Source organism: Macrosteles quadrilineatus, unplaced genomic scaffold (genome assembly GCF_028750875.1).
Source record: "Macrosteles quadrilineatus isolate MER2022 unplaced genomic scaffold, UCM_ALF_1.0 Scaffold_8__2_contigs__length_117827958, whole genome shotgun sequence".
Taxonomy (NCBI): domain Eukaryota; kingdom Metazoa; phylum Arthropoda; class Insecta; order Hemiptera; family Cicadellidae; genus Macrosteles; species Macrosteles quadrilineatus.
The window spans coordinates 110,246,593-110,258,842 of NW_026542601.1; the positions used below are offsets into that span (position 1 = coordinate 110,246,593).

Genomic DNA, 12,250 nt, shown 5'->3' on the forward strand with positions numbered 1-12,250 from the left:
GTCGGCGGGATATGAAAACAAAACTACTAGTTGAACGTAATATACTCCACTATAGTGGTGAATCAAACTGAAGATATGTAATGGAGATTAAGTCTAATAACGAAATCCACATTATTAGATATTGAAAAAACCCGGTGCAAATAAGGATGTCACTATATCGACAGAATTGTCACTCTGGAAACATGATATTTAAAATGGCGTAAAAAGTTAAGTGTGATGCCTTTCACAAGCCCCCTTGGAACTAATCAATACAAATTTGAACCCATCAAAGAGTACAAATTTTAAATTGCATTGGTGATTTTCTGTGTATTAATTGGAATACTGCGGCAAGTTTTGTTAACTTTACGAGGACAAGTTAGTGTTATATTTAAATTGTCAAAATGAATATATGATATCTGAATTTCAATTGACAATAATACAGTATGATGTAATTCGAAGCTCAGGGTGCAATGCTTTCATTGTCAAAACACACACACGTATTATTGGTGATTGTGTTTTGTCTGACTACATTGGATTATTTTAAACGTTTTCTGTAAATGTGCCGTCCAAACCCTGAGCCCGTGAAAGTCCTTGGCCAATAATGCAACAGTTTTATAAGCAATTTTAAGTACATTTTTGTATGGAATGACTCTGATAAAACGAGTATGGGCAAGGAAGCACCTACATTAAAGACTATGGCATTTCAAACAAAACAAAATACCTTTTACACGAGATTAATTTTGTACTTGAATATTTCAAAACACAGAATGTTTCGCACGTGTATTTATTCACTATACCAATAGGAATTCAACAGGTCAACATCCCAGCTAGGGACTACCCCATTGTGCAAGGCAGGTCAGGGTGTAACTACAGTGGGACGGGGTGTAAGGGATGTTATAGGTTATAGCAGGTAGTCCACGGTCATAAGGAATGTCTACCCCCGGTAGAGCGGGGGGGGGGGTACACTTTACAGCGGGGGAGGGGGCTAACATCTGCACTGCCTGTGCAATTATTCTCTTCACAGCTGGACACCGTCAGGACCCATAGACCGACATTGACGGATACTTAGGGGCAAAAAAGAGGGTCCAAGTGCAAAGCTGTAGGGGCGCAAACGCAAACCGTGCCAAATTTGATTCAAAACTTGGGGTTTTGGTTTTGAAATAATCTGCAGTGTGCCTGGGTAGGCAGGAGCTTCTTATAGCTTCTTATATTTTTCATTTTTCGACCTAAGAATACAGTATTAGTATTGAAAACAGAAGAGTGTTAGGTATCATTGACTATAGGCCTACACAGAATTGACTTCCCATGTAATGTAAAAATTTGATGCCAAAAACGTAGAGCAATCTCTTGAGATGGTCTACCAACTAATGACAATATTCTGTGTTAAGTGATAAATAAATTAGCTGTTTGCTATGATACTGCATTGTTTTTAACTAATATATTTAATACACTAATACCCTAGTGTACCCTCTTTTAAGATGGTCAATTCAATTCAATCAATCATTTAAGACGAGGACACCACTATGTGCCTTTTTTAAACCAAATATGAGTGAAGAATGAGTGTAGGATGGTCCTGAACTTCACCAATTTTCTTGGCTTCAAACGTTTACCTTACATGGGAAGTATATTCTATGTATAGTCAATGGTGTTACTGTACCAGATATTTTAAAAATGTAAGAAAATTAATAAGCACGTGAAATATAATGGACGGCACATCAAAATGTTTCATTTAACAGCTAGTTTTGTAGGTAAACGATATTTATGAAGTATGTTAACAAACAACAGAGGGTGGTGAATGCCCTTCATCACAATTAAACTCTTAAAATTCATTTTCATAGCCCCAGGAGCGTAATATGACATATAATGGTTAAAACATACCTCGTCAGACAATCCTTAACATGTAGTGTCGAAATTGCTACATGTTTCGGCGGTTATTTACTGATCTCCGCCATCGTCAGTAAATAACTGCCGAAACATATGTAGCAATTTCGACACTACATGTTAAGGATTGTCTGACGAGGTATGTTTTAACCATTATATGTCAAACTCTCAAAGTTTCTATAATGTTCAATTTGATTCAAAATTTGAATCAAATTGTTCAACTTTGACGAATCTTTAATTAGTTCGTAGAAAAGGCATGAATATTAAATCTGGAACTGGTAAAGTTTCTACGGGTAACATTTTAACCCAAAAACGTGTACAGAAATTGACCATACCAAAGAGGGCAAACAGCATGAGGATGATAATGCAATTAAATTATGCACTTTAACAGTTCAGCTGTTTTCTGAAGGTTTCGCCAGATGTAGATGTGACAGATAAGAGTTGAAAATTTAGAATGTAAAAAAAAAATGATATACAAAACTATTTACGTACACTGGACTCTTCCTAATGCATATTGAGAACGGTTGTGTCCATTTCAATATCCTCTTTCTTTACGGCAAATTCCCTTATTGTTGAGCACTACTACAAAGGTCTTTTCTTTCCGTTTCGAAGAAGTTGAATGCCCGATTTTACACAATGCTAAATCTAAGTAGCACACCTTTCAAACTCAGTTAGCTACTGAAGACAAAAAGGTACATTTAAAATGCAGTTCTGTAGTTATTTGACATTTTAGCTAGAGAAAACGTTAACGCTTTCAAATTGCGAAATTACTAAAGGGACAATTTTTACTACAGCACTGCAATCAAATGAAATTACGACAAAAGGCTATAAATTGTTGTCAGTGTTTTTTTTACGTATCTAGTCTATTTCAAAATTGAAACTGCGCTAAACCCATAATAACTAAGTAAACCGGCTAAATACTCCTAATCTAACAGAAACGATCAAACTTTTTGGTTACGTCACTTATTGTATACAGTAATGTGAACAAGATAAAAAAATAACGTTTTTGTACATAGCAACACCATAGTTTTTGTGGCATTAGGTTTTGTTAACTTAAAATTTCGTTCTGTAATCAATGAACATTTTCGATATCCTTTCAAGACGTATACTCAGGCGAAACCTGTAGCCGCAATTAGGAACTAAACGCAGTCGACAGTGGACATCTCTGCTACCTAGCGGCGAACGCGGGAACTACCAGCAATAGACTTGTTTCGCGCTCTACAAGAGAATCAGAGAACGTACAGAAGTACGCTTGACAAACTGAATAAGCTCAATTTTAATTACAGTATGTAGGCCTATACTTATTGCTTAGTGTTTATGTTAATGAGTTGGAAAAAATGTTGTAGAAATCATCGAGATGGCCATCCTTGCCATTGTAAAAAAATAATGCAAATTTCCATATGGTACCGGTAGTGTTAATTTTGTCTTTTGCATGTTATGACTTACATATCTAACTGCTTTTCATATCCATTCATATTTATTGCGTATATTTTAGTACATAATTATGCTATGTTTATGCTGTGATTTAACCTATTTAATGCATTTTTTGAATGTAAAAGTGGTGTTACCGTTGGAAGAATAAATAAATAAATCATGGGCACCTGTTTCCTAATAGTGGGGGAAATACTCAAATAACATTGGTTATTAACAGTCAAGTAATGCTCATTTTCTTTGTAGTGAGCCTTTAAACGAATTTTCTTTTACAAAAGCAAGTCATTAACCTTATGGTCATTAAAATTTGCTACAACCAGGCTAACTTAACATATTTAAACATTAATTTTAGCAACATCCTACAAAATAGTGCCCTAGTGAGAAAATCTCAAATGTTTGCATTTTAAAAACACAATGAAAATATGTATTATATTTAAATTAAATTTTTAACCAAAACTTTCCGCAGAAAGGAGGAATTTTAAGGCTGGGAAGGGGGTTCTAAAAGAATAACTTATAAGCTTAACTTAGTTTTTTTGCTCAAACTAAAAAAAAATCGTTCACCATTAAAGGAGCTTAATTGATACCATTGTGCAAGGTTTAAAGAGTAAAACAAGGAGTCCTATACATTTCGACAATATGTTAATAATAAATAGCTAAAAAACTTAAAACTAAAAAAATACCCCCGCCGCAGCAAACCTGCCGACTAAGCGAATTTCCATTTGTCTGAATTGATTTTCATTAAATTTATTTAAATAACATTAGGTTTAATGAGTACCTAGGTTTGCTGCTACAAGGAAACCAATAAAGTGTACTTTTTTGTAAAAGATTAATAGCTTAGTATAAAATAAATAAATTTGCCAAATTTGATCAAAATATATCCATAAAAAAGCAAACTACAACATTTTACAATATTCTTCATAAGAATAACAAGGGAATTTTAAATTTACAATTTTTTTAATTTTCTCCATGACCAATAACCGTACAAAAACACTTTGATATACTAATTTTTTTTGTTTTTTTAAGCTCTTTAAAAAGGTCTAGAGAGAAATTGGGAAATTGTGTGGGTCAAAAATTAGAAAAACCATTTTTTACCCCGTAAAACCCCGTTCCCATGGTCCGATCATGCCGGTTTACGAACTCATTCAAGTTTATCTTGCCTTACACCTTTAAACCAAATTTCATCAAAATCGGACAAAAATTACTCAAGTTATCGCGTTCACGGACGTATATATATATATAAAAATTTGAACGAATGGTGTTTTTGGCCTCTGGGGACATCAAAATGAAAAAGTAAATCGGTCCCGGGCCTAGGTCTTACCGTGCCACCTACGGTAATAGCTACTTCCCTATAGAGAAATTCGCTAAAATATATTAACTACGGTAACTAAAAGACTTCTATGCGATATTAAAGCCTGTACGGTAAAAACCCGATATATTTCCTCAAAATACATATGAATAATAGTGTTGTTAAGTAAATGAGTGCTGTGATTTTATAAGATTAATCTAAATTAAAGGATTTTTCAATATTTACTTACTGAAGAGATTCAACATAGCCTAGACATTTAGGTTTTAAGATTTTATCACCCTTAGGCACTAGTGCACAACAAAATTATGATACATCCTTCAGTCGCAACTAATTAGTCTAATTGTGAATTTACGAACTCAAAGCCATGTCATGTACCATGGGTACACAATAATTTAAAAGAACACCAATACTTGTTCATACAGGTACATTCAGCCATTCAGGTGTTGGGAAATTTCGAATGAGTGACAAATTGACCTAAACCCGTAGTGAGCGGAGTGGGCCAAAGCCTACCAGTGCAGATACCCCAGGTGCAGACACACCTAAGCTAAGGTAAAACAAGAAACAGCCTAACATCTTTCCAAGTAATAACAAGACGTAAACTTAAGTTATAGAAGCTCTCTAGTCTCTGAACATTAATAATGGTTAAAAATTAACAATTAAGGCTGCCCTAGACTGCCCCCTGGTCTGTACTAGAGTAGAGGACAAATAATTAACATTACATCTGTCGCAGCAAACAAGGGAATTTTCATTTAAGTACTAAAAACTCCATCGTCAGGCTTTAAACTTATCTTAAAATCAAAATCTTAAATGTAGGCCTTTCATTTGACACGTCCAACAAAAATATTTGTACAAATTCGCCATTGATAAAACTGCAATATTTTGGTTTTCTATCTAAGTACTAAGACTAGTTGTTCTATTTTGTATTTATTTCAAGAATAGGTACCGCTGGCTATGGTAGGTCACATTTAACTTAAAATATTTGTTGATAATAAGCTACATATGTATATTTTTTTATTCATATGTATATTTTTTTATTCGTATGCATAACACCCTGAATGAATAATACTGAAAAATAGGCATTTAACTTATTCTTAAATGAATAAGTTAAGTTAAGTTAGACTTGTGAATGGTGCTCATCATTAAGCTTATACTTAAGGATGGCTATTTCCCGTTCCAAGCAGAATCGTTTCCAGAACCTGATGCTATTTGATGCCTACTAACAAACTAGTTGAAACTAGATGGTAACAACACCAGGTAGTAACTTAAGACCTAAATCCCTTACAAAAAAACTTAAAATTCCAAAGTGGTAACTTTTAAGATTTGAGTTACACAATATAAAAATACAAATATCGTTCTTGAGTGTACGTGTCCCTAACGTTCTCAGCACTGTTAATAGCTTAAAAATATAAACTATCGATAAGTAAGTTACTGTAGGCTTACAAATTGATATACCGGTACTTCCTATAAATAAAGAATTAACGTTCATATGTAACTTATTTTAAAATTTGAAATTTGTGATGAAGATATTCCATAATAATTCTCTTTAAATCAAATGCCCACCCCTTTGCATGATTTAAAAATTTTTGAAGGCCTAGTAAATAACTTCTGAGGCTAAGTTGGTTCCTTGACATTATCAACATTTAGGCCTACGCAAGGTCCTGAAATGTGAATTATAAATCATGATTATATAAATGGCCAGAGGGTTCTGCATCAGTCAATAATTTGCATCCAATCTCTGACTTGAGATGGTGAATTTCCGATCATTTAATGTTGATAATGTGGTAAGTCTTACCTAACTATTTACTAAAGGTGCCTCCCAACAATTTTTTTATTTTTATATCTTACTCTATAGTTTTTTTACCTCCTGAATCCAAATATACCATAATTTTTCACCGCGGATGAATATTACTCAAGATATAACTGTAAAATGTACAATGTTTGAATACACATCTTATAAGACAAATTAGCCTACATTTAAGTTACAAGTACCGTACTTAGAATCAAAAAATTGAACCCTAATAGGAAATTTGCTAAAATGGGATTTATGCAGTAATATGGTTCTGTTCTACATAACCTAACTGAACCAAACTTCTAGAACGTCAGCAAACTCCTTTGAAGTCAGAAAAGGAATGTCAGGGTGGGTCAGGCTTTATACGAATTCGTGACTGTATTTAAGTCCTTTGAAGTTAGGTTGGATTATTTAAGGTAAAGATTAGGTTGTAATGAATCGAGATGTTGGATTGTCACATTGTTTTTGTACAATTAAAACCTTAAAAACACTAAGTTATGTTACCGTATTTAAAATAATGCTTGTATTTTTGAAATAGAGTTTTTAAGTTATGTGTTTTACCAGGGTTTTAATTGTACAAAAACAGTCTTAACGTGACATAAACCAACATCTCGATTCACTATAACCTAAACTTTACCTTCCTAAGTACCTAATCTAACCTAACTTCAAAACACTTAATTACAGCCCCGAATTTGCATAAAGTTTGGCCCACCACCGTGACCCGAGCCTAAATAAGAACTAAGTTTAAGTAAACTTAAGGCCTACATGCAATGAATTAGTCACAGTTCATTCCTCTTGTTAATGTCATCCGGCCTACCTTGTTTATTCTAATAATGTAGGCTAGGCCTATATTTGTATTGCAACCTAACTTGTCTTGAGTAATATTCATCAGCGGTGAAAAAAAATAGTAACTTATATTTGGAGGCGCCTAGGCTATAGTAAATAAATACCGATAACTCCATAAGTTAAGTTAGTCCTACCTTCTTTAAAAAACTAGGCCTAAAATAGTAAAGGTTAACCTTTCAGACACTTAAATAAGGTTATAAATATTACCTATAGGCCTAAAATAAAATAATTTAAAGGTCTACTAGCCACTGTGCAGTGACTCTCTAGGCCCAGCTGAGATTGGCCTTCCTAAAAATGTAGGGTAGTAACTTAGCTGTAGCTAGTACATCTGAATGTAGCTTCCCTTTTTTCCGACACGGATTAAATTACATACTCATCTTAATAATCCGATAATTTATCAATAACTTTAGCAAAACTTGTGTCAACGAAGATCTTTGATTTTATTATTTTCACTACAAAATTGAGGTTAGGTCTAACCTCGTTTTGTTTAATTGAGGCGCAATAACACACACATTTTAGAAAGCTAAACTTATTCTTTGAATTTCAAAACTACTTACCGATAAAATAACAGGACACTAACAGATCTTTCACGAAAACACCCTCGATATATATTAAGCTTAGATTTTCGTTAAACAAAGTTGAAATAAATATCTCGCTTTCTGATTCTGAATTTCCACTATTTCCAGTTCCCTCCCACTTTTTGTTCTTCTTTTTCTCTTCTGTTTTTCCAAATTTCAAATTGAGCAAGTTTGCCAACAACGTTTTAAGAGAGAGCCAAAGAGCAAACTACCTAAAAGGAAAGTATTCGTATAAAAGTGGCTGTATAGTATTTAGAATCTGACCTCATTCATTTAACCTATGTTTTATCTATGATTTAACTTAAATACATTAAATATCAGCCGAAGACAATGTAAGGCTATTACTGCCCGGTTTTGTATAGAGCATTTTCTTGTTTATAGTTTATTTATTGTTATTTAATTCGTTTAAAAAGGTAATTTTAGAACATCTAATGTTCAACAATAAATAACCCTATGAAGATAAACTACAAGTTACAAGTTGTAGCTTGTAATTTCCATTAGATTTTTTTCATTGGGAGATCAGCTGATTTATAACATTAGTTTGTAATTTATTATGCTAAAGGCCCCTGGTGTTAAACCCAAATATAGTAAAGCACAGATTTTAAATCTTCCTCGGAATAAATAAAATTGGTATGAGCTATTGAGCATGCCTCCAGCTCAGTGGCATCAGCGATCTCTAAACGGTACCAACATTTAAATTGCAAAATATTATTTTTTCATACAGAGAAGCAAGAAAATTGAAGATAAACATCTTACCTACAAGAACTCAGGCAACAACGACAATAGTAAACCATAGATAAAACATACGGTACTTCAGTATTAAACGGAGGCCACATTTTGTCAGCGCGCTGCGGCGGTTATGTTAGGTTGGGTTATCATAATAGAAAGTATCGTTCGATTCATAACGAAGCGAGGAAAGTCCTACACACATAATATTTACGATAACCCAACCTAACATAACCGCCGCAGCGCGCTGACAAAATGTGGCCTCCGTTTAATACTGAAGTACCAAACATACTCCCTTAAACCTAATACAATAGTTAAAGTTTTTGGAACTGGGATGACAAAAAGTATATTTATGATCATCAACAACAAGTACTGTATTAATCCCTCCGTGTGAAGAAAATTTTTGGCGATAATAAGTTATATAAGAAATGTCACTAAGGACCAACATTTTCCATCACAATTAGTAAAAAATAAATTTCACAAAAAAGGTTGGGATAAATTTAATAGGCTAACTTATAAAAAGTGAAATGCAATAAAAATTTATCAGTACATATTCCGAATAATATAGGCGCGCGTAGCCTGCTGTAGCTGCAAAACCTTTTTATTGCATATGTGGATTGTGGATGTATGACAATAATTCCTAGCAAATTCATTTTTTAAACTTAAAAATATTACAAGCATACCGTATTACTGAATAATTTCGTACTATCTTAGTGAATAGACTACTAATATGCTATTTTATTTGTGTGTCACATGTTATTCATTTTAGTACTATTATAATATTCTAATATTTATACGCAAAATATGATTTTAAAGAAGGCACATACCCCCCCGTTCAAACTGTGAATATCCTTTGGGAAACCATAGGAACAAACTCAATCCAAACATATTTTGGTACTAATAAAAATGGGGGTTTTGGGGTAAATTAAAACGCTGAAAGCAAACCTTGCTTATAGCACCTTGTTTGAAGAACTCCTATAGCTACCATGTCGCAAAATATTGCGTAAGTAAAATATATCTTCATTTACAGTTTACTCAATTAGCAATAAAATTCTATGTTACTAAAATCACAAGAATAGGGGAATCGATCATCGTGCAATAAACACTGATGGGATACCTATACCAAAGACAAAGGAACAAGTATACTTACTGTATTCCCTATCCCTTGTCTGTGTCTATACTCACTACGTATGACCTTCTCACAAAATGTACGCATTTGCAAAGAGTCCGAGCAAAAAGTGTAAATTAATTATTAATGAGAAACCAACGGAGAAATAAGGGCCAGAAAAGGTAGCCTGAGAGACAAAAGCTGTCCGCAACTTCAAAGGACTTGTCTCGCTTTTTCATCTCATAGGGCTACGAGCTTTAGAAGCTTGCACCAACATATCATTTCAGTTCACTGTACAAGATACTTCCACATTTACTATGAAGCATGTATGCCAAACAAAGTATTTTTGATTATTTCAATTCCCAAGCACTTTGAAACCCATCCAGTTGAATTGTTTAATGCTAAATTAAATATACCTTTAACAACCCCATCCAATATTTAAAAAATACGGGTATTTCGGTTTGATGCTTAAAGGGACACAAAAGTTTCTTTATTGGCGATAAAAAAATTACAAATTTTATAAATTATAAATATACTTCCACAAACAAAGCAGTTTACAGTGTTTAGTTTAATTTCCATTAGGATAACTTGGGAGATTTTGCGCACCCCCACAGCCACCTCTAAAGGTGGCTATGGTATCCCTCTTCTATTACAAGACTTAAAAGTGGCAACACCGCAGCCCCGGCGTACCGAAACAGCTGTTGTACTAACTCAGGAGTGTCTGTGCAATTTTTACGTTTACGCGTTTGTTATTATTTTTATTATCGGCTTTAAAGCTATTTTAAGCTTATTTAAGCTTATTATTTAAGCTTATTTAAGATATTTTAAGCTATTTCGGCTTTTTTAAGCTGGTTGGTGCGACGTTGTCACAGACCAACGCCGCGGCCTTGTTTAGAAAAGTATACGGTTTAAGCTCATTATACTTCTGTTATTATTTAAAAAAAATGAAAAGCATGCATCCTTATATATAATTCCGTAAGTCAAATTTTTGTAAAGAAATTGTGAGTGACTGGATTGCCGTAGAAGGATGGGAGGGGTCTTATTTTAAAGGTCTTGACGTGAATTTTGAGGGAAAACTATTCATTTTTCTTAATTATGCACCAAAAGGTCCTTATGGAATAAAATAATTCACATTTAAATAACATGGGAATCTATGTCATGTCTGCTTTGTTTACTTTAAAACATGTGGTTTTACTTTATTTAAAGCATATGGTAATACAGTATGTAATGTACTGTAAAATGTATACTAACCCTAAAGAGAGGTTTAAAATACTAATTGACTATATACAACCGTATTTCCATTGCACCATCTGGAATGCCACCACACAAATTAGTTTTAAAAGTTGGTTCAATAGTAATGCTCATTAGAAATATTAACCTAGGGTCTGGATTAGTTAATGGAGTACGATTGGTTGTGTTAGGTACCTATGTCTAAAAAAAGTGTAAAATTAGTAGTAATTACTTGAGAAGCAAAGTGAACAAATTTTCTGGCTAAAAATAAAACTAATAACTACAGATCGTAATATGCCATTTAAGTTTACAAGGGAAATTTTCACATAAAATCTATATATCTAACTCCGTAAGCCCAACATTTTACAATGAAATTGTGAGCGAACGGGAGGCCGTAAAAAGCTGGGAGAGGTCTTATGTTAAAGGTCTGGGCATGATAATTTGGAGGCATGAAAAGTCCTTTGGAATTTTAATTTTTAACAGAGCAGACATCAAAATGCTTTATACAGGTATGTAATAACTATTATACATATTATTATAATATACAAAATCTTAAACTACAATCAAGGTAGGGTAACCCATGAGACTAATAAATTGTACAAAATAATTACTAGAATATATATAGGGGCTATTGCCCCTTCAAGCCACTAGTTATATAGAATTGATTGTCTTCCAAACGTATTTTAATGACTAGCAAAATTGATGTTATCATTTGGATTTAAGTGAACATCTGATTGATCAAATACTTTTTTGATGGGCCCGTGAATATATAAAAAAAAATTCTATTGTGTCTTAGAATGTTATAAAACATTTAGCAATTTAGAGGCCATCGACAAATATTAATTTAATGTATGGCGTATGGTATACGCATAATACCTAGAATATTAGGACATGATTTCATATCAAAAGGATTTATTAAATGAAAATATACAAGTTAAACATAAGCACATTACTACAAAATAAGGGGAGTGAAGGAGTATGTATCAGTATTTTGATTCTACAATAAAAAATATATAAATGACAGTATACCGAGTAATTATCCAAGTAAGCATACCATTCTTCATTACCTTTGCACAAGTAAGGCATTTATAGTTTTGTAATATTTTTATTAATTAACCCAAGGCATTTATAGTTTTGTAATAATTTTATTAATTAACCCAAGGCATTTATAGTTTTGTAATAATTAATTTTATTAATTAACCCAACATTATCAATGACTTTGATATTGTTTAATAGAATGAAATGAAATGAAAATCCTTCTTTATTGAGGCGAACTTAGGACCTCATGGTCCTTTCTTACCATTACCTATCTATCTTCTTACCATTACCATTACCTATCTTACCATTTTAGAATCTGATACAATACCCACATATAT

General features: G+C 33.0%; 2 protein-coding genes across 9 annotated transcripts in view; one reads left to right on the forward strand and one right to left on the reverse strand.

Moving 5' to 3' along the window:
• The window catches only part of LOC129001449 (cell cycle checkpoint protein RAD17-like), a 36,436-nt gene extending 28,527 nt beyond the window's left edge, over positions 1 to 7,909 (reverse strand). For both annotated transcript variants that reach the window (XM_054428738.1, XM_054428736.1), the window contains exon 1: positions 7,790 to 7,909. The gene's annotated coding sequence lies outside the window, so the exon portion shown is untranslated. The remainder of the gene's footprint in view (positions 1 to 7,789) is intronic.
• LOC129001447 (voltage-dependent L-type calcium channel subunit beta-1) overlaps positions 1 to 12,250 on the forward strand; it is a 234,315-nt gene that overhangs the window by 164,232 nt on the left and 57,833 nt on the right. The window lies entirely within an intron of this gene.